Below are 23,047 nucleotides of genomic sequence, written 5' to 3'. Positions count from 1 at the left end.
GAATAAATTGGAAATAAATTGGAATTAAAATTTTATGATTAGTTATGGACACGCTAGTAAGCCGATCGGTACTATTGTGAGATGAAACATGCGAAGGGGTCCTGACACACCTATGGTGAAGAGCCATTTATTAATTTCTTCACTTTCAAAGGTTATTGGCAAAAATATGAAAAAATTTTCCTTGGATTCTTAATCGATCAAGGCGCATATATGCCAAATTTCTGCCTTCTATTTTCATTTTTTCGACTATGGCAATTCCTCAAAAATTATGCTTCAAATAGAGAAGTGTCATTGATATTTGGAAAACCAGAGCTAGTAAAACAGCCTTGATTGTGGGTATTATTTAAGATCGTGTAATGTGAATAAAAGATACCAACAATTTTGGAATTTTACATGCCCTATAAGCCATTTGTGGAAGCTTAATTGTTGCAAAAATCAAATTGATCTAAAGAGTAGTTATAGTGTTAAAAATGTGTCCCATTAGAGTTCGTTGACACACTTACTGTGCATCCACGATATGTATAGGTTCGTTTTGCGCGGTGGAGGTATCCACAATTTCCTCTAAAACGAATTTTCATTAACTAAAAGCAATTGCAATCAACAGCAATCGTATATACTAACACTCTTATATATAGTTTTCTAAAAATATTTGTCTGCATAAGATGCTTATATCATTTAGTAATAAACAATTATTTGCCAATTTTTAATTATTTACACAAATAAAACGGTTAAACGAGCATAAAGCTCTACGCGTACACATTCAACATGCACGAATAGTGTTTTCTTCCTCCCTTTTTCCATGCGCAAATAAATAAATAAATAAATAAATAAAAAAAAACGAAAAGAGAATATGATTAAAGCTATTTAGCCGCTTATAATTGAATGCCGCCGATTCGCTTTGCGTATCTATCTATCCGTTTGTTTGTCTGTCTGCCTATCAATTGAAATACATTTAGACAGTTACGTTTCGCTACGAAACGCTATTTAAATATACATTAAAAATATATTAAAGGAGCGATACAAGAAAACGAAATATTTATATATATTTATTTATTTATTCATTTTTTTTTTTTTCTTTTCTTGTTACACAGGCCCAGATGTGCATTTTATGCAAGCACCAGTGCACTTATAATGCGCATTTAAACTCAATGATATGTCAAAACATTATTTCATGTTCAAATACGCGTACACTCACGCGAATATATATAGATACATACAGACTCACATACATACACAGCAATGAGCAAATAATTTTGATTTGTCGTGCATTTAAAATTTTTTTTATTTGCAAGAAAAACTAATAGAATAATAATGTTCGACGAGGTTCATGTATTCAAGTATTAAAAAAAAAAAAAAAAAAAAAAAAAAAAAAAAAAAAAAAAAAAAAAAATTATTTTTTAAAACATATTAAATCGTGGAAACCTCAAAGCCATTCTCGCGAGTCATGTCTCCAAAAAATAATAGTCTACTAATACAATATAAAAGTGAATGCCAGATTAGGCGAAAATCAAAGACATGCTCGAAATAAGCATCGATTCGAAGTTAAAGCCTTTGATAAGAACAAAAAAGGGTAATGAGCGAAATACAAAAGGATTTGAGAAAATAAATGAAAATGTTAAATGCCCTCGGAGGCCGTCAAGCCCAAGCAAATTGATAAGATGATAGAGTTGCTTGCGTGCGATGCGAACAATCAGGTGAGTAAAAGATACAATAAATCTGGATTTGATGAGAATAAGCGTTTAAGTGAAAAATTGCGCGATGCCGATGTAAAAATAATAATGAGTTCAATAAAACTATGGATCCGAAAACCATAAAGATTTCCAATGTTCAGTGCAGAGATAATTGTGTTGTAATGATTCAATAAACTTAATCCCAGATTTAAAATGACGGGCATGGGCTTTACAAAGTATGAAGAATTATTTAAAGAATTATGTGGTCAAAAGCCGCTTTGGAAAGGTAGCTCAAAAGTCCGGATAGTCAAATCTTACAGGCTAAATAAAGATGGAAAAACTCACCACAGTATCATTTTCGAAACTAATTACCCATCTATTTTTAAAGTTACTTGTGGAAGGTAGATCATGTAAATTGGCTGGAAAGAAGGCAAGGTATACGATAGAGTTGAGATAATAGTGTGCGATGAACGCATAGGATTTAAGCATTATGGAAGGAACTGTAAGAATGAAAATATGTCTTTTAATAGTCATGATAAGCAAAAATCGACGGAATGCGACTAGTTAGCCATTGCTATCTATGTAAACATATTTCAATATTTATTTCTTAATACGCTGCAAACATCCTTTTTGTTTGGTAGGTGAATTGTACACGGCTCGGGTGCATCGTGGATGTGATGCAACCGATATTATGCTGCGTATTTATAAAGTAAACTAATCATGACCATAATGTATAAGAAGTCATAAAATTTTTTGCTAAATTTGTGAGCGACACAATCGAAGGTGATAACCATTTAGTAGTTTGTTTCTCTTTTGCCAGTACGAGAGGATGCTACAGATTCTTCGCACATGTTTTAACGCCGTCTCTGAAGGCCCTTTGTTCATTATTGCGCAATATCTCTTATAACAGTAATTTTATTTGTCGATCTAGATGATCCAATGCTTAACATATAATCAGTCGAGTCTAACCTAGTTTAACACAGTTTTTTACAATAACATGGGATGTGGCAAAGTAAACATATACACTTATGGCGGTGGCTATAAAAATACAAATGAATATATGGCAGAAAGAAAAAGGTTGCATTAAAATTGGTTATTATTCTTCTTCAATGCTTCTGTTGCATTGAAAAGCAATTCACCAAAAAAAAAAAAAAAAAAAACAAGGAAGAGATTTAATGTTTGAATTTCATTCATTTAATCAATTCATAAACCAATCAAATGGTCATTTATTCAGGTGCGGCTTTTTTCAAGTTGCTATGGAAATGCAAAAAAAAAAAAAAAAAAAAAAAAACTATCGCTTACAAACAATAAGAGAAGGTCGGATGAGTTGCTATCAAATACGTATACGCTTTAAGAGGAAAGTTTTGTTGGAAACTTTGTTAAAGCAAAATAAAGCAAAAATCATCAAACAAAATACAAAAAATAAAAAAAAAGTAAAAAACTATGAGAAAAAAAAGAAGACAAATTATTTAAGTACGATGCTCTATTACAACACTCTCTACAATATATATAATATAATATGTTAAATATGCATAATAAATATTTAATATAGTAACTAGTTGAACAATCATAGACTAACGAGAAGCGTTAGGCGGCAAAATTAAAGAAAACTAAAAATTAAATCACTTCTTATTTAATCGTCAATCGCAAAATATTGTAATTTATTTTTAGTTCTGGCCGCATACCACTTCCCGAATTCCTCTAATAAAAGGAAAAAAAACAATTGATCCGCATTATCTCCCCATGCAAAACTGATTGCTTTGATGTTTTAAAAAAACTAATTAATATTAATAGAAATGATAAAAGCGCTTTCTTTTAAGGCTTGTCATTTATTTATTTATTTTTTTATTTATTTTTTATATATATATATTTTTTTTTTTTTTTTTTTTTTTGTTTTTTGTAAGTTAAATTATTAATATTTTTAATTGAAAAAAGTTATATCATTGCTTGCGTGACATATTATTCTTGCAGAGGCAAGACACTAAACAATTTATTATACAATACATAGTTTATACCCGGCAAAGTGTGAAACGTAAATTCCCGTTCCGTAATGATTAGGAGCCGATAAACTTTTAAATTCATTATGTTACTTAATCATATCCTATTGTTTACTACGAGAAATTGCTTCCGCTTTTCTTTAACGATTTCTCCTAGCGTGTGAAACGTGCTATGACAATAATATGACACCACATTTTAGAACGCATTAAGGGATGAATTTCATATTCACAAATCTTTGCTAATTGTCATCACATTCTTGCTTCTCAGATAATGATCGTAAAAAGAAAGATTTATTCTACGAATTTTTGGAAAATGTAAGAGTAATTTCCGAATAGGCTCATGGATCTGTAGTGAATTAAATAATGTTGCGTGATAAAGTGATGAGACTCTGACGCTTTATTTCCTAGAGAACAGTACATTTAATACAGTTTAAAAAAAAAAAAAAAAAAAAAGTTTTTTCTTCAAAAATCGATACTTATACTTGTGTAAACCAACTTATAATTAGAGAATAAGAAGCATTCTACATTATACCTTAGCACATGCGACTCATAGCTACACCAAAAATTATATACCTTAACATACAACCGTAAATTATATACATTTCGTATCTTATTAGAAAGCAAATTATCCTTAAAGCACATGATAATTTGTGCCCAAACACGCACCACAATAACCAATATTTTAATGCCACTAATGTATAGACGAAAAAAAAACTCTCAATTCTTTCCATGACTTACATTTAGTAGAGCAAAAAAAAACAAGGAAGCCACATTTAGTTCGTGTTGAATATTCCAGTACCCAAACACTTATACGCGTCGTATTAAAAGATAAGAAAGACAAATCCATTTATCTAGTTAGGCGAATTTTGTGTACCCACCATATCTAGCATACCGTATACATTAACTCTAACCGAATTATATTTATTGTAAGTAAATCGCTTATTAAAGAAAATTGTCAAAAACAATTCTTGTAATGAATAAGAAATTTGCAACGATAAATATAGTGCATCGTATCATATATTCTATTACACTTTTCTTCAGCTCAATATCTTCATAACTTCATAAATCACATTTACGTTTATACTTGACAGAACGACACACCATCTTATTCTACATATTTACAGAGAGAGTACTATCAGGGACGTTGCAATACTACCGAATGAGAGAAAATAAGAATAAAAATTTCTTGGATATCTGGACTTATGTGCACGCGAATAAAATCTTCTAATAAAGCAACGTCAAATAACAACAAAATAGTAAATTGTTATTATTATAATCATTCTCATCGTACGCGAAAGAAGTGAGATTACCTTTCATAAAGTGTTAAGACAACTTCTGCAAGTAATTTTTGTGCCCAACCTTCTTCGTTTTCTTATTGCTTTTATTGCAACGATTTATATAGGATCATTATTTTCCCATTTAAAAATGTAATCCAAGCACAAGGCGTACATATGTATACATACATCATAATACTCAGGCGATCTAAGCCACCTTCAACAAATGTAACGCCCATGTGGAGATTTAATAATAAGTGTATGTAAGAGGCGACCTTTAAATTGCTGCTTAGACGTAGGTGTGATGAAGTAAATCGACAGCAACCAGCACAACAATGCTTTATAAATTTGATGGCGCTTATGTAAAAAAAAAAAAAAAAAATAAAAAAAATAGAAAAAAAAAGAAACTTAAGAGATAAAAAAAAAAACTGGCAGCTTTTTACATAAAATGGATAACAATCGCTGATTTTCTTTTATTGTTAAATACGTGTGCTTTGTTATTTTTATCGGATTTGTGGTTTCTTTTGCAATATTATACTCAATTTGTAAATTTCTTGCCTTTTTTTCTTTATGTGAATGACACGAAGGAGTTACTAAACACCACTTTATGGCTTAATTTTATTATCTTTCCATTTATCAGGAGAAAGCGAAAAAATGAGCAGCGTTTAGAAGATATTTGATTCAAATGTTTTTTTCTGATTATCACAAGCTCTTCCCCTTCAATAAATAAAATGGAACGATATGCTTTCTATTGCTCATTTTCAACGATAATTAGGTTAGTCAGATATTTACTCGCCAGCACGCACTTGGCGATGGCAAATGTTTCGGTGCACTTGTTTTTAGAAGATATTCAAGTATTCACCTGTATCAACATAGCCGAATGCTCTCAAATAAAGATGAATATCCGCGAAGACATGAGGCTGCTCTGTAAATAATTAGACGAGCATTGCTCAACATGTTCTTATATTATGCAAGTGTTCGTGTGTAATGAACTCTTCTCTAGAGCCCAATGCACCCACTTGGGGTCTTTTAGATAGTATTTGTTTGAATTGTGCAGACGTCTAACACAAAACTTGTTCTGCCCTTTAAGTTACTTATTTCCAAAAGGCCGTCAGCGACGAAGCTTTTTTGAACAGAGAAAACAAGGTCTTCACTCAGGAGAAAATTTTAAATTAGATAAATTTACTTGCAAAGGTAAGGACCGTTCATGATATATGCTTTTCTATAAATGCACAATTGTACGGAACTGCCAATCAATAATATTGTGTACCGACAGACATTGTTAACTTGAGCACATATCAGAGAGGTGCCCTCCCTTTTTGCTTTCTTTTCCATTCAACAAGATTAAGTCGCAACGAAGGGTAGCAATTTTTTAAAGTTAGTTTAAAAAAAAAATGTAAAAGAAGCCACCAAGCTCGCCTAAAATGATTATTGATTTGAAAGTAACTTACCACTTGCAACCGAAAAAAGCTAACCTAAAAATATTCACTAAAGTCCTAATTAGGTAAGTAGGTAAGAAATTATTCTATCAATTTGAACAAAAACAATAAAATGATCATTTATCGCGAAAGGATTTGTTATTGTTATTATTATATGAAATAATATTCGAAATATTTACTTTTTTCATTCAACAACTACAAAAGTATAATTTAGGTTCGAAAACCATAGTTTAATAGCCGCAAAAACCACTTAATTAAATTCTTTATATAAACCATTAAGGTGAACTAATTGACGTCTTGGCTAATCGGGGAAGCGCCCCAATAGAAGTTGTCTTAGGGGCACGATTAAAATTGTCTGTATTCAGAACGCATTTCGTCAACCTCTCTCATAAATGTCTCTACGAAATTTCAGATTAATATTAGGAGTAAAATTGATTTTTCGGAGGAAGTTGTTTTCTTTTTAAATTTATTCTTTTATCAATATAATAAACATATATATGAAAACAAGAAAATATTTAACTATTGTGAACATTTTTGCGAAGAGAAAAATTGATGGGCCCTCTGCAATCTCGTCTTTCAAAATCAATTAGAAATGCTCTTGATATATCTCCGGCTATTTTCTAATATTTAAGTGCCGGGCAAGAGACAATTTGGTGAAGAGACAGACCGAAGACGCTGACGCTGAGAATTTGTATCCTCTATGAAATCGACCGCATACATTTCTATACGGTGTAAAGCAAATGACAAAAGTAACATAATTCCATCTTCGGGTAGCATCCTTCGTCTAACACTGCAATATGATTACGGTTTTAGTTCAACCATCATAATTTATTTACAGCTACGACAAAACCAGAGAGACAGAAACCACACGTAAATAAATAAATAAATATCTGAAATAAATTTATATGTAATTAAACAGTGGCGTATTGAGAAACAGGGTGTTCCCAATAAAAATCTCAATACGTATAGTTAAAAGGAAACAAATAATAAGACAATGGTACATGTCTTGGACAACTAAAAACTAAAACTATTGCACGATTGTTTAATTTTTGTCGTTAATTCCGAATTGATTAGTTGGCCCCATTAGAATCTGGTTTACCGACGATCCATGCAGATAGTCATTTCTTTACACTTTGATATGCATGGAACGAAAACCTGTAAATAACTGAAACTTACACCGTATCAGCTCCAATGTCCATGTTACGTACACCTACAATTTCACGTTATGCACATTTTATGACGCATATAAATATCAATGGGCGGAATTTATTTGCACACCTATTTAACATATATATCGAATTGTTAAATGAAGACGTCCCTTGAGGAACTTGATTACAAAATTGTTATTCTTTTCCTGGACGCGTGAAATCTCGATCCAGTTTCATAGACACGTAACTCGAAAACATCCGATTTTGCAATTTATTCGAAAGCAATTCTATCGATTTTGCGGGCTGCGCGTAATTAGTAGATTGGAACCATATGCAACACCCTCATGTTGAAGTACAGCAACATTTGCTTCGCGCTTCAATGTTTACTTGAGTTGTTCACTCGTGGAAACGCATGTGACAATCGAAAATATTGTCGAAGTTGCGCGCAAATTTTCTGTAAATGGTAGACTTCCAGAGAAGGACTGCAGGCAATTGAGAAAATTTTAACATGTCACCGTAAACGTACAAGACGCTCAAATCGAAAATGGTCCAAATGAAAAGATATTACACATGTGAGTGTTACGAACTATAAATAGTTGAAATTGAAATGAAATTAACTTGAACCGATCTTCTATTGATGATTAGTTGCATTTAGGTAAATAACAAAATTAAAAGAAATGAATGAAAATATGATTTAAAATTAAAAAAAAAAATAATTTCTATTAAATGAAAATTTAAAGGTTATTGCCAGACTAGTTTGTTTGTTCAGTAAAATTATTGCTAAATATTGCAAAAAATGTGTATAAAATAAAATATGTATCGTATAAATGTATATATATGAGTAAAAAAACTAACGCAAACATGACAACAATAAACAATAGGACAGTAGGTCAGTGAAATAAAATAATAACAACGATAATAAAACATGGAAAAACACTGTAGTAGATAGCAGCTGGCATTATCAAATATATATATAAATATATATATACACTAGCATTTGTAGATCACAAAAATAACTACAGTATAACAATCAGCAACGATGAACACATAGCCAGATGCATAGACAGATGTATAGATGTATATAAAACTTTTACATAAAATCATAAATACAAAGTAAGAAAAATGAAAATGAAAAGAAAAGAAAAGAAACGAAACAGCAATAATAAAAAAAAAAAACGAATACGAGGCTGATGATGATGGTGAAAATGATGATAATAAAATATCTGCAGTAAGCCCAGCAGCAGTAATAAACGACAATAACAACAATTATAAACGTCTATGTATTTGAAATGAAGTGCTAAACGATTCTATAAATATTAGATTTATCGTAAATGCATAAACACAAGAAGAAAGCAAAATCAAACCCAATGCAAGAGAAGAAGAAGAAATCAATAAGAAAAAACTGAAATGAATTAATATTCGCACAACGTTTTGCTAGAGAGAATACAATAACATTTTTATATATGATGGCTAAATTAAAATGGCTTTAAGGCGAATCCAGAACACCCGTCATTTGCGGAAATGATGTGAAAATCATGCTTCCATGCCACGAATAATAATCAGATCATAATCAAGGTGTTACCAACAGCTTGATGTAGTAATTAGTTACGAAAGAAAAAAACAATTATCAGGAAAATTTTATGATTTTTTCACTTTAACATCTATAGAGTGAAAGGCCATCACAGCAAATCGTTTTGAATCACATTGAGACTCTTCTTCGGAAACCATTCTGTGACCATTTTGCAAAATTTCTTCCTGATAATCTCGAATTTCTCACATTATGAGATATTATGTATGTGCATGTATTTGTGTATTGTTACACGTTTCATCATCCATGCCGTCTACGCACTAAAACTACCCCCCATACACGCTTCATCGAACACACTCCTTTGCGGTATCACTGTTAAGTTTTATTTCATGGAGACTCGTTGCTCTTCTCTTCACATGCTGCCTCTCTAGCCGCCTTAGTTCCTACAGTATCTTGGTCACGAAGCTGTGTTGCAGTGCTAGCTCATGGCTAAACACTCTACTGTGTCGTGCAGGCTGCATCTAGATCGACCATATGTCACGAATTTCGAGCAATTAAACACCACGTGCTCCACATCTTCTTGCACGTTTTCGCACGAATTATCATGTCCGAACCGGTGTAGGTAGATTCGAAAGCCACCATAACAAGTTAGGAACTGTGTGAGGTAATAGTTTACCTTCCGATGCCGTCTTCCGGTCCATGGCGCTACGTCGAGAACGAAGGAAAACGTTTTTTTAATTTTTCATCGCTGTCTCCGTCTCCGATCGTGATTGATCATTAATGTCGGGGGGATTCTCCTTCTTGAAGGCCGCCATTTACGTACGCTCTCTCGGTTTCCTTTCGTATTTGCGCCTACTCTTCTCCGTCAGGATATCGATCGGTATCGCCACCACGACCACGATGAGCTAGTATATGCTCGCCATCGTTCTGTACGTTACTTTTATAGTGAAAACGTCAGCCCACACTGAGTTTGCGTACAACAACACAGATATAACTACGGCAGTTATGACCTCTCTTATAGTATTTCTAAGCCCTCTGATATTTGACATAATGCGTGCCAAAGACAAGTGAGTCGCTTTCGCTTCTTCTGGTCATGCCGTTTAAAGATTGACCGGTAATCAGCAAACACACCAAGGCACTTAAGTATGGTGGAGGACCCAATAATTTGGGTACTCATCCTTACGAACACATTTTTGACGCCTTTTCAACTGCTTATGACCACGATCCCGGCTTTATGTTCCGCCCAGTCCGTATCGTTGTCGTTCTCGTACACCATCGCACGTTTCGAAAGCTAACTCGTTATTGGGTCGAGTGCGTGTGTGTGTGTGTGCGTATTTTATCGAAATATCAGCGGTGTCAAGGCAGCGACTACATTTTTCGTGACGTAATTACCATTACCATTTGCTTGGCAACGTGACAGCAGCCTTTCTTTGTTTAAAGAGGCATATGCTGCTCATTTAGCACTGGATTGTCGGAGCATATGAATTTGTTTCATTTAATAGCTCTATATTATGAAATGTGTACAAATACTAATGCCCTCTCCTCAGTACGCCTTATTTTCAAAAATACATACATATATATTATACCTATATTGATAGGTGGGAGTCAAGTTGTCTCAGGAAATAATAAAGTAAAGGGAAAATTTATTGAAAACAACTAGGCTTCTAAGCTTATACTACTAGAGACAGACGTCCAGTTACTCGGACAATTTTTGCACGACATTCGGCAAGAAAATGGTTTGAGTTGTCAAGTACAAGTATCATGCGAGCGAAAAAAATAATTGTAAGGCCGTCCGTGCCAAATGTAACAAGGAAAACTACGGATATGTAAAACTTGTTTTGACTAAGATTTATTTAAGCTAAAATTTAATTTTTTTGAAAAATTTAAAATTTTGATGCGTGAGATAAATGAAATACGACAAAATATATAAAATAGATATATATCCAATATCCAGCAACACTGTGCCAAGGCCATTAAAATAAAATCGATATTATCTAAAATATTAATTCATTATCTAATGCTCGTTATGGTCTATGCTATAGAAATTCTTATATGTAAACTTTAGTGTAGCATAAACAATAACAAATTTCATATATCGTCAATGTTTTACTTACTAATTTGAATCAAAGGTACTAGTAGTAGTAGTAGTAATAGTAGTAGTAGTAGTAGTAAATAACATAACCGCATAAGATATAGTTGCAAATACTCTGACCCTGTATAAATGAATGTCTACATACACATTTTGTATGCTAACCATAGCTAAAAGTTTAACTAATTATTTTAGCGTATATTGACAGCAAACACGTGCTTAAATAGATTGCATTCCTTTTATAAGTATGTGAATGTTTGAATGCGTCTGTCTCCCTAAAGGCTCATAAAAATTTATGCATAATAATAATGTAATAAAATTTATTATTACATGTTTGTGTTAACAATTAATTTTAAAAACATTAAAAAGCCATAAAAATATGCATAAATATAAAAATTGATTTAAATTAAAGGGAGAATTGCAACGGATTTTCAATGAAATGCTTTCAAGTGTCTATTATCATTACAGAATAATTTATTATGATTATTGAAGTAAAACTACGCGAAAAGTTATATCTTGCAAAGTTTGCATAAAGCGATCGATAATATTTAAAGCAATCCGTTACATTCAATTTCTTATTAATTTAATCATATTTAATGCAAATTAAAATATATATATATAATCTTTTTTGTAAAAAATTATAAAAAAAAAACAAAAAATAAATTTAAGAGAAATCAAAAAAAAAAAAAATATTTATTACGAAGATGTATATATATATATGACCTTGTAAACTAATTGTCAGAATGTCATGAAATTTTGACATCTAACAAATGCCTCTGTCAGCAGTGATGTCACAGTGATACATATGTATTAGACAGGAGACTTATTGAGTAATATCTTATATATATATTTAATATATTTTTTATCCAATATTTCATCTCACACTAATGAAGCTAATGTATACGGCGCGTTGCATATTTATTTCACGTGACTGATTTCCCAGACCTATGCGCCAAATTATTTTCATTTAAACATAATATGATAACCAAAATAATTATATTATGTTATATCATTAGCTTAAAAAAAAAAAAAAAAAAAAAAAAAAAATTTTACCAAATGGCGTTTATGTTCGTGACAGTCATTGTCCTTGGAAAAACCAAATTCTCGTTGCCTCCATAATTTTCTAAGCAATTAGTTTCCTGACAGCTAATTTATATTTATCTTTTATAATGCTCTCTGCTACGTACGACTTGTATTGGTATCGATAAATTTCAAAAACATAATAATTGGGGTCTCGTAAATGTAACGAGGTTTTTGATGCATTGCTCATGAGAGTCAAACATTTTTCGCAAGATATCTATATACATATATTTTATATATTGAAAAGTAATTTCTTTGTTCCGATCACTTTGTTATAGATTTTCTAGCATAGCATAGCGAGTAAATGTTGGGGAAAATGATTCTAGTATGTATTATTTTTGCCAGGAAATTAAACCAGGATGCGTTTTTCGTTAGTAAATAGCCAGCGTCGGCAAGCGCCCGAAATGAATCTTGCCCATGGCAAGATTATTGCACACGAAGACTCTTCGTTCACAATTCGTTAGCAAAACTTCAAACTGTGAAAAAAGACGATGATGATGATGATGACTTAGCGAATGAAGAAAGACTTATGATCCTTTACCAATTTGTGGACGTTTTACATCGTTCTAATACTTAATTTCCTTTTTCCCTTTAATTTTTTATTGACACAAAGAAATGAGAAATATTTTGATAGATTAATTCTATGCAGATAGGTTATATAATGCAAATAGCTATAAATTACGTAATAAGGGCAAGCTGAACTCATGTCTGAACGTCAACTAAATAAAGGGAAAATATAAGTGAAAACAAAACATTAAAATAAGTAGAATCAAAATGATTAATGAACTTAAATAGTAAGATGTACACAAGTGGCTAATGCCACGCACCGCTTTCCCCGTTCATCGAATTCTAATGATCAACATATGAAAAATTATAAAAAAAAAAAAAAAAAAAAAAAAAAAAAAAATTAAACATATATACTGGTGTTGTGTTGTCACCCATTTGTATGATTTCTGTTGACTGCTTGCGTGCCATCGTACACGTACGTGTTCGTATACACGCACAACATATAACTGAAGATATAGTTTATAAACCGCGAAGACATTCCATTCTGTCATTAAACTAGAGCGCAGAGAATACAAAACACTAAACCGCCAGCCACGATCAATGAGGCATAAATTGATCTTGTTAACGTAAATAAGGGCAATTACGTATGTGCATATCATGCTATCTTTAGCTCTATACGAATATATGTAGGCATACATGGTACGGAAGGTACGGCGGCATGATTTATACGATATACAGTACTTGTAAATACACGCGTTTTTGTGTGTGTGTTTGTGTGTTTGTGTGTGTGTGTGTAAATGTGTATGCATTCTTATGATGGATTTGTTATGGTTGATTATGTTACTATGTCAGTAGGCGAGCATTTTGTTTGTTACGATGCGAAGCTAGATAGTGGAACACGATACCACCATGCCCATGCATAACACATCAGCCAAGCAATGCCAGCATGAGCACTAGCAACGAAGCCTTGAGTGATTCTCTTTCTTTTTTTATTCTAGTGCTGATTTTCTGATATGAAATGACTCAGTATGTGGCTGACTTTTATTAAAACCGCTTATAAAATGTTATGTTAAGGAAATTTATATATAGATGTACACGTGTGTGTAAATTGCATGCATTGGCGGTATATTTTCTTTCAAATTTTGGGTTGTTTTTTTTTTTTTCGTTCTTCGTTTTTGGTTTTTTTCAATTCATTTCCAACTTTAGTGCTATTGGTTGGGTTGATGGCATTTCTATGATTATCTTTTCTTTTTTTTTTTTTTTTTTTTTGTTTGTATGTTACGCCTGTTTTCTTGTAAATATATTAGGAATTTAGATTACGACCTTGGGTTTGTGTGCGTGCATCAAAGTATTTCTTTGTTTATATTCATAATTCGCTTTGATGTTAGTGCCAAATGTTTATGCAAAAATGCTCATTGCAACACCTTGAATGAAATCTGTTCGCTTCTGTGATTTTTTTTATCATTTTTCAAAATTTTGTGACAAGAAAGTCTTGTGTACGAGCGTATTATGGAAATAATATTACATAAGTTTTTTAAAGAACATCTTTAGATTCCAAAGTTGGTTTTTGTTAAATAATGCTTCTACTTAAAATATTTATTTATAAATATTTAGCTTACACATAGAGATATTCTTCACTCGTCTGCGTACACATAAATTATTCAGAAATTTTGTATCCAAATGTGAACTTTGTTAGCAGCGAAAAGATGTCCTTGTGGACACTTTCCTTCTCTCTCCCCATATGAAAACACCATAAATTATTTAGTTCAGACAGCTAATTAAAACGAATATGCTTTGCCTATTTAACGTTAAGAAAAGGCTCCAATGTAACGAGTATTTTCAATGCCATGGAAAGAAAGACTGTTAATAAATAAAAATTACGTCCTATCTACCGATAGAAAACGAGTTGCAAACATGGCCATAAAATATTTTGCTCTAATAATAATTAGAGCACCCATTCATTTATATATCCTCCACAGTTTTTCCATCGTCGATAAAACTAAGTTTCTCTCCAAAGTGCAATCGTGAACGAAATTTGCGCCTACCACTATGAGGCTGCTTTCCGATGAAAAGAATGAACTTAGTTCCGATTTTCTATCTCCAAAGAAGACGTAGTGCGAACAATCTTCAAAACATTATATAAAGTGTCTTTGAGAACCAAACTAAGCGAGGGGAATATTAGTCGCAATGTTTGTATTGACTTGGTTCGGCGAAAAACTTGCGGTCTTTCATCGACTCTAAGACCGCCATGGCCATTAGCAGCAGCAAATGACTTTTTACATATACTAAGGTAACCTAGTTTACATTACATGGATAACTTTGAAAAAGTAAATTATGATGATCGAGAAGCAGACGCTAAAGAATTCTTGCCTTCTGATGCATTAGTTGGTACTCCTTCTTTGTTATACTACGGACTTATTTTGCATATTGCGTAACTTCGCTTAGGCTATCAAAGTCGATAACCTATCAAGATTGACTTCTGTTACTTCTTCTAACTTGCAAGTGTTTATGCAAGCGTGCAGCAAAAACATATCCGTAATGAGACTACAAAATAACAACAACAAACAGCTATCTGGGCAGCCCGTTTAACATCTTACACAGTTGCCCAAAAGGCCGTCGGCAGTAACAGTGACACCACTGACAATGCTACATATTAAGATAAGACCCAAGAGCATCCTTGATGCCAAGTGCAAATGAAATGAAATTTTTTGTTTTTTTCGTAAGGAAAATGGTGAAAAATTTCACTCTTTGTTTATTTATTTTTATTTTTATTTTTTTATTTTTTTTTGGTGAAGTATACCATTTAGCCAAGATTATCATTGATAGCGCTGCCTAAACGCCAGTAGGCATATATGTTTGTTTGCTTGTTTACGTACATATAGCATATAAGCGACAAACTACATTTCTTTTTTCATTTAATACACGTACTATACGTAACGTATAAGTATGTTTGCCGTTTAAAAAACGAAAAATAAGTACATTTCTTGTTTAGTTTATCACTTGATATGCATACATGCATGAGTGTTTGTATGCAAACAAAAAAATGAGAAAGAAAACAAACATGAAACAGTTGTTGCTTTTCTTCATACGCACACATGTACACATGTTAGTACATTTCTGTCCACATTAGCTTGCCATAGGATACGAGTTTTGCCATTTTGCAAGGACCAATGACAAGTTGTTGCACTCACTCCATACGCTCTGAATACCACCTGCATTACAGTTTATGATCGTTCAGTAAATTTCCTTTCTTCTTTTAGTGTCTTGGCCATGTCATATTCTTCAAGCATAATTTGATTCAGATAAACTGGATCAGAATGTTACTCGCTACTGATGATTGTTTCGTATCACTGCATGTAAATAATTTAAGTCCAAAAATAACATAGCTTTTGAGGCGTAAAGGTTTCATCATATGTTTAGTTATTCTTCAACAAAGAGTGGACGCACCTCTATCACTATGTAACGTTCTATCGAATAATAATATAGAAAGCAAAATAAATTACTAGATAATTTTATAAGTCTGATATAATGGAAATATGTAATAAACAGCGTACTCCTGTGAATGATTTACAGCAAATGACATTATATTTTATGTTCAGTGAAAATGATTCCGAATTCAAAAAAAAAAAAAAAAATGCCCGAAAAACAATTTCGAAACGTTCGCTTAAAGGCTTAAAAGATTACTAAGGAAAGGATTAAGGCTTTTAAGTAGCATACGCGCCAACAGTGACAAATATAATAGACCGGGTTTCCAATTACAAATATTCCTTAAACGAAACAAAATAAAGTTAGTTTTAAAGAGTTGACACCATGCAAGATGATGCTTGATGCAGTTTCCTGCTAAAAAATTCCACAAGTTATACAATAATAGCATAATGACTTTACCAGAAAAATGACAAAATGTTATCGACTGAAGCGGTAGACAAATATGGCTTAGTAAAATTATTTTATTTAAGAAAAATATTCTTAAATTTGAGTGAGAAAAATGATTAAATTTTCCCTTATTTATTATATTTTAAATAGACACATGTGTGTGTTTGTAACATTTTTCAAAATTCTATTCAATCATTGTCCCAAAAAAAAAAAAAAAAGCCATATTTTAACGATATTGTCATTTACAACACTATCCTAGTTCTATGTGACTTCGCCTTATTTTGAAAATTGCGATAATCGAAGGGAGTTAAAAATTCATTTTCATTTTGCTCACAATGCGAGAGAGATTTCAACTGATTAAACACTTCATTAAACCTCAATTAAAAGTAAAACCACATATTGAAGTTATCTGTCTAAAAATTTGAAATGATGTCTGAAGCCCCCAAAAATGAAGTGAACGAATACGAGGCAGCTACATGTAAATATTAACTAACGTAAGCAAACAAGCGTTTAATGCGTTTGATAAGCAACAAAAATATGTTCATACGCTAGCGGCAGAATAGGATGTAAATGAGTCTATATAAAAATGTACATAGATATATATATATATATATATATATATATATATATATATATATGTGTGTGTGTGTGTGTGTGTACGTACATTTAGAAAACCATAACATATTGTTGAACAATGGCTAGTTTTGTAAAACAAGAACCCACAAACATATACGCACTCGAAATCCGACAAAACGCAACATAACACAGCTTTCATACAACAAATTGATATTTTTATTTTTTCGGGTTGTGTGCATATAGTGATTCCGAGCAGTGAGTACGGAAATAGTTTAGGAAGAGGAAAAGAGGTGGCAACACAAAATAAACTGCCACTTTGGTTATACCGCACAGGAAACGTTTGAATTTGCGTTTTCTATAATGGGACAACAGCCTGCACGCAGCAGGCGTAAGCTCTAGGCTTTTGGCTACGACGAAGGCCACAGCATCATCATCAGCAAATTGAAAGACACCGGAGAATTGAGAATAAACAATGAAAACGAACGAGCATAACGGTACTGAAGAAAATTTCGCTTTGGCACGCCTTTTATTTGCGTATCCTTTTAAACATTTAATAACACATACGCTTAGGTAGAACTTACTGTTACTTGTTTTTAAGCTAATACACCTCAACGCAATATACACATGCACACATGCACATACAAATGCATATATTAGCTACCATATATATATATATATATGCATGTATGTATATATATATATGTATGCATGTATGTATATATATATATATATATATATATGCATGTATGTATACGTTTTAGACTTTAAATGTGGTTTTTCGAAAATTTTTGCCGTTCTGCCTTTTTTTTTTTTAGGTTAAAAAGTTATTGTTAAACATGCTGCATTAATGTGGTCTTTTGTTGCACTGGCAGCCGGTAGCATATGCACATTTGTATGCAAATTTTACTCTGTTTCCTGCTAAGCATACGAGCACACAGGCACACAGGCTTTGTGATATACCGAATATTTAACTTTCCGTTAAATTATTATCTCTGCCTCTCTTCATTCTTATACTCTCGCCCTTTTCCTCCTTTACCACCCACATCGCACGCTCTCGTATTCAATCCTTTTTAAGTACGAATGCATTTTATAGATAAAACGCCTGCAGTAATTATTCACTTTATGTTATAAAACACGTTCTCCGTGTCTGTATACATTTAATGTGAGAGTGTATTTGTTTGTGTGTGTGTATGTGTGTGTGTGTGCGGTTACGTGCCAGTGTATTTGGAAATAGAGACATGCAACTTACATTTCAAACAGACTATTAACTATGAATGAAACAACGACAGACAAAACAGACAGTTTTGTATTTTAAACTTAACAATAACAACATATGTTGCCCGAGAAACGTGTTTACAGTTTCCTAAGGTCTTTGCGATTCTACTATGGTTATCAATGTGGTTTGTGTTATTATTGCTTATTTTCTTCATTTTTTGAAAAATAAATTTAACAAAAAAAAAAAAAAAAATTGTACGAAAACTTAAAGCCAAACACAAAATATTTCCTTTCTTGCTTGGCTTATAAAATTCCAATAGATAAAGTTAAACATAGTATAATATTAGAAACTACGAAGTTATTAATAAAATATGCATTAAAGTTAGGACGAGTCGTTCTGTCCGACCATTTGATAGCCTGCCCAATTAATATTGAACGAAAGGATCTTGAATGAAGCTAGAGCGGAGTTTTAGAAAGATGCGATAAGGCAATGTCGAGTTCCAAATTATTAGTCAGCAGTCAGATAAAAACGCATTTAACCCGATAATTAGAACAGTAGTGAACTTTCGCAACAGGAACAATCCTACTTTTGGGGCATCATGATCCCCATGGACAACCATTACCTTCGTGACTTATTGCACAACTTACGCCAAGCATGATATAGAGCAATGGATGATCTCTTACTGTACACAGCCGGAGCCACTTTTGCCTTTGAACTGCACCACACGTCCCGGATGGCCGTGCAAACACTATCCTCTCTCGAGGAAATAATGTTTCCAAGGTCGTCATCATATAGCGCACACTCAACTATGCCCCAGTCCTCTCAAATATCGCTGACCATGAAAACTTGATCACCTCCTTTAATTAGCAAAAAGAGAAGCCCACCTCGGGCACACGTCTTAGGCTTGCAACTGAAAAACCCGTCGCCAGATTATAGATAGCAAACCTTAAACCCTGCTTTCCTACCGCTGACTGTGCAACTCTCGAAAGCAACAGTCAAAGTTTATAGGGACCACTATGGAAAGTTGAGGTCTATGATCGGCAAGACCAACCGGCACCCCAAACGATATAAACAAGATGAAACCAATACATTTGTTTTATGTGTTATCTAAGATCTGTTTCGTTGCAAAGCGTTGCAAAGAGATGCAATTGAGTAAAGATTGCCACTGTCCCGTCGTGATCGACATAAAAAAATGTGAACTCAAATTAATTGCCTAAAGAAACTGTTGAGAATTTAAACAAAAAATTTTAACGTACAGAGGGAGAGACAAATTCCACTACTCATTATTAATTAAGGAACCATTCGTTACGCACACCCACACCTTAAGGAAAATAAAAAAAACTTTACTATATTCACTGCACTTCTTGCTCATATGTATTGACATTTTTGATTGGATGTCCGTACAGGTTAATCGATACGTTAAATAGAAAAGTACGTTTCTTAACTTTTATTTAATTAGAAAATTGTAACTTGTTAAAAAAGATAAATAATTATAAATTATGAGATATTGAAAATAATTGAAAAACAATTGCATACCAAGCCAATAAGATCAAACCAACGTCATATCTTAGAAATAATAAAAAGCGTTTCAATCAAGTAATAAAATGTATAAATTAAATTGAATTGAATCGAAATTCGCTGCCAATCACAAGGCTCTTTTCGGCCTTTTGTTTTTTTTTTTTTTTTTTTTTTTTTTTATTATTTTCAATAATAATTGATTTAAACTAATAAATTTATTATTCTTTACAAATACGTGAGAGCATAGTGACATTAAGCAGAGGTCACATACACACAAGAGTAACAAGCTGCGAAGGAAATAATGTACGTCAGCGACAGATTCAAACAAAATGAAATTTTTGGAAAAAATAACAAAAATATTAAACACAACAGACTATAAAAACTCAAGTATGTTTTCTTATTTAGGTATTTAGCTTAATTGAGAAAACAACGAAAGGTTGTTAAAAGATAAGCAAAAGTCTTTTTCTTGTTTTTTTTTTTTTTTTTTTTTTTAAGTAAACAACCAAACGCGAAATAAACGGCATGGTTAAATATAACAGTTAAATATAACAGATAGTTTATTTGTAAATTCTTAGAATAAATCTTAAAAATAACAAGAATAACAAAACACGTTAGAAAATACGAGAACATAGGGAACTGATTAGATAAACAGTGCTTTCTGTTCAAAAGAGTAGTTTTCGCTGGCTTTTCTTAAATTTATTCAAGCAATATATTCTCAATTTGCCATAACAGCTAGCTACCGGAGACAAACAAAAGACAAGATGTATGAAGTTTTTGTTCAAAATACAACCAAATAAAATCCCAGGCACTTTTGTGTGTTCCCGTTATCTGTTCTTTCACTGCCTCACTTCTTTCATCCTTATTATTAATTTTTATCAAAGTAGCCCCTAAAAATAGATTTCCATTTTGCATTCTTTTAACGCAGACTTCAGGCCTAGAATAAATTTCTGGACTCACAAGACGCTACCAAAAAAAAATTTAGTTCACGAGAAATAGGAGAAGAATTGAAACTTTTCGATTTGAAGATAGTAAGCAAGATTGTCTTCTGCGCGACAATACGGGAGAGATATTTGAGATATGCGAAATTCATTAAGGGCGAGAGTGCTGCTATAGCTTAAACCATAATTATCGGCAAATGACTAAGCAATATTAATTTGCCTTTACTGTATCGATAGAAATGAAGAAGAGGTCCAACCGAATTTTACTAACCACATACCCATTGGTAATGTGTAGTAAACAGACCAGATGTTATTATCGCCACAAAAAAAATCATTTCTTAAAATCACTTTTTTTAAATAATTTCTCTGTAAGAATTTCACGAGCGCCTTGCATGAAAAATGCAAAAATGACATAGGCATAGTTTCGGAAATCATTGGATATAAAATTTCTATAAAAATATTTATGATCAGTTACTACATATCTCTGAAGCCATATGTCATTGGCAATAATTAACTAGAATTTAATCTTCAACTGCATGAATTGTCATAAGATTTTTACGTCAAAATTCATTGTTTTCCCCGCAGTGACAATTCAAAAATTCTCAAAGCTGATAAAAAGTTTCGCTCCGAATAGCATAGTCAGCCAACTAGTTTTATTTGCTTTCAAAGCATCCCATTCCATAATTATATATTTATATTTTTATCTTAGTCGGCTTCTTTTCAACATCTATAGGTTGGCGGATAAATTGACGTTACAGAATTCTCAACGCTGGAGGGGAATTCAAAATATTTGCCAAGCAGTAAATGCAGCATAGCGACGTAAAAGCTTCTATAGGAATAAAGCAAAAAATTTCAAAAATAGAAAGCAAATGCATATATAACGTAAAACTTTCCGTCCTATATACTTTCCCATTACATTAAACAATATTTCATTATTAAATTATTGTTATATTTTTTTTTTGACGTGGGGTGATCGCGCAGAGTGTTCAGCAATAAATATGATTTACATCCTAAAAAAAAAAAAAAAAAAAAAAAAAAAAAAAAAAAAAAAAAAAAAAAACACAATTAATGTATAAAACTGTACGCTATTAATTTTAGTTTTTGTTTGTTCTTTTTCCAAAAAAATTACCAGAACAACATAAAAATAATTTATTATTTTATTCACTTTTGCTGAACGGTATACTAATTTTATGAGAAACTTATGCAACACTCTAAGATAACATACGGAACGTGCTTTTTATGTACAGATAGATCCTTTTTGGTGCTTAATCCGTGGACCCATCATCCCTCGAACGAATTAGCGAAGCGTTAACGTGATAGCTATAAAATATAGAGGAAACGAAGATACGGGGAAATGAAAAAATTAATATTAATTCTCGCATCCGCAGCCATAACAAACTGTAATCGGATGAACGGACAAAAGGATATAACTAACGGGAATCAGAAGCTTCAAATATTCCGTCAATTCAATACTTAGTTCAACGGATCCCTTAGAGCGCATAACAGAGAAAGCATACCCTCACACTATTATTATATTAGGTATCAAACGACAATAAAAAAGATGCTTCACTTTACAACGATCGATTTGCCTATGAATTCAAAAAATTTGATGAACGAAACAGAATAATTAGTACGTTCCGGCTGTTTCGATAGAATGATAGAAAGATTCTGTAAACAAATTCAGAACCAGTAACCGGTAACTAGAAGCAAATATCATTGTGTAAGAGATATAAAGTCACGGTTTAAACATTTCTTACCGCCTATTAGAAATGACAAACGATAGATAATCTTTGAAACTTAATCGTAGACTTCATGTCCGAAGGTTCTTGTCACCCAAATACTCCCCATTTGGATGCATTTCCATATTTCGCGTATCAGAAACGAGATTCTCGATAATGACATGATAATAAATAATTCAGTTCGACAACGAAAAACAAGATTTTAAGCATATATAAGTTTGGGCACACATACGCAAACACACGAGGCCTCCAAATATTTTTTTAAAATACGCTATGCACACAATTGTACGTTTGTACGCGATTTAACTTTTTTGCCCGTGAAAAGGAAAAGAAAACAAAAAAACAAAAAAAACAAAAAAAAAGACTACAAAAAAAATTAATTGAAGTGTTGAAAATTTAATGGCTTTATGAACGATACTACAAAAAAAAAAAAAAAAAAAAAAAAAAAAAAAAAA

General features: G+C 32.2%; 1 protein-coding gene across 1 annotated transcript in view; it reads left to right on the top strand.

Annotated features, from left to right (window-relative positions):
- The window catches only part of LOC119645296, a 139,031-nt gene that overhangs the window by 69,451 nt on the left and 46,533 nt on the right, over window positions 1–23,047 (top strand). The window lies entirely within an intron of this gene.

The sequence above is a fragment of the Glossina fuscipes genome, unplaced genomic scaffold, assembly GCF_014805625.2.
Source record: "Glossina fuscipes isolate IAEA_lab_2018 unplaced genomic scaffold, Yale_Gfus_2 1, whole genome shotgun sequence".
Classification (NCBI taxonomy): Eukaryota; Metazoa; Arthropoda; class Insecta; order Diptera; family Glossinidae; genus Glossina; species Glossina fuscipes.
Note: the sequence above shows the minus strand (reverse complement) of the source record. Positions and strands in the feature narration are given on the sequence as shown.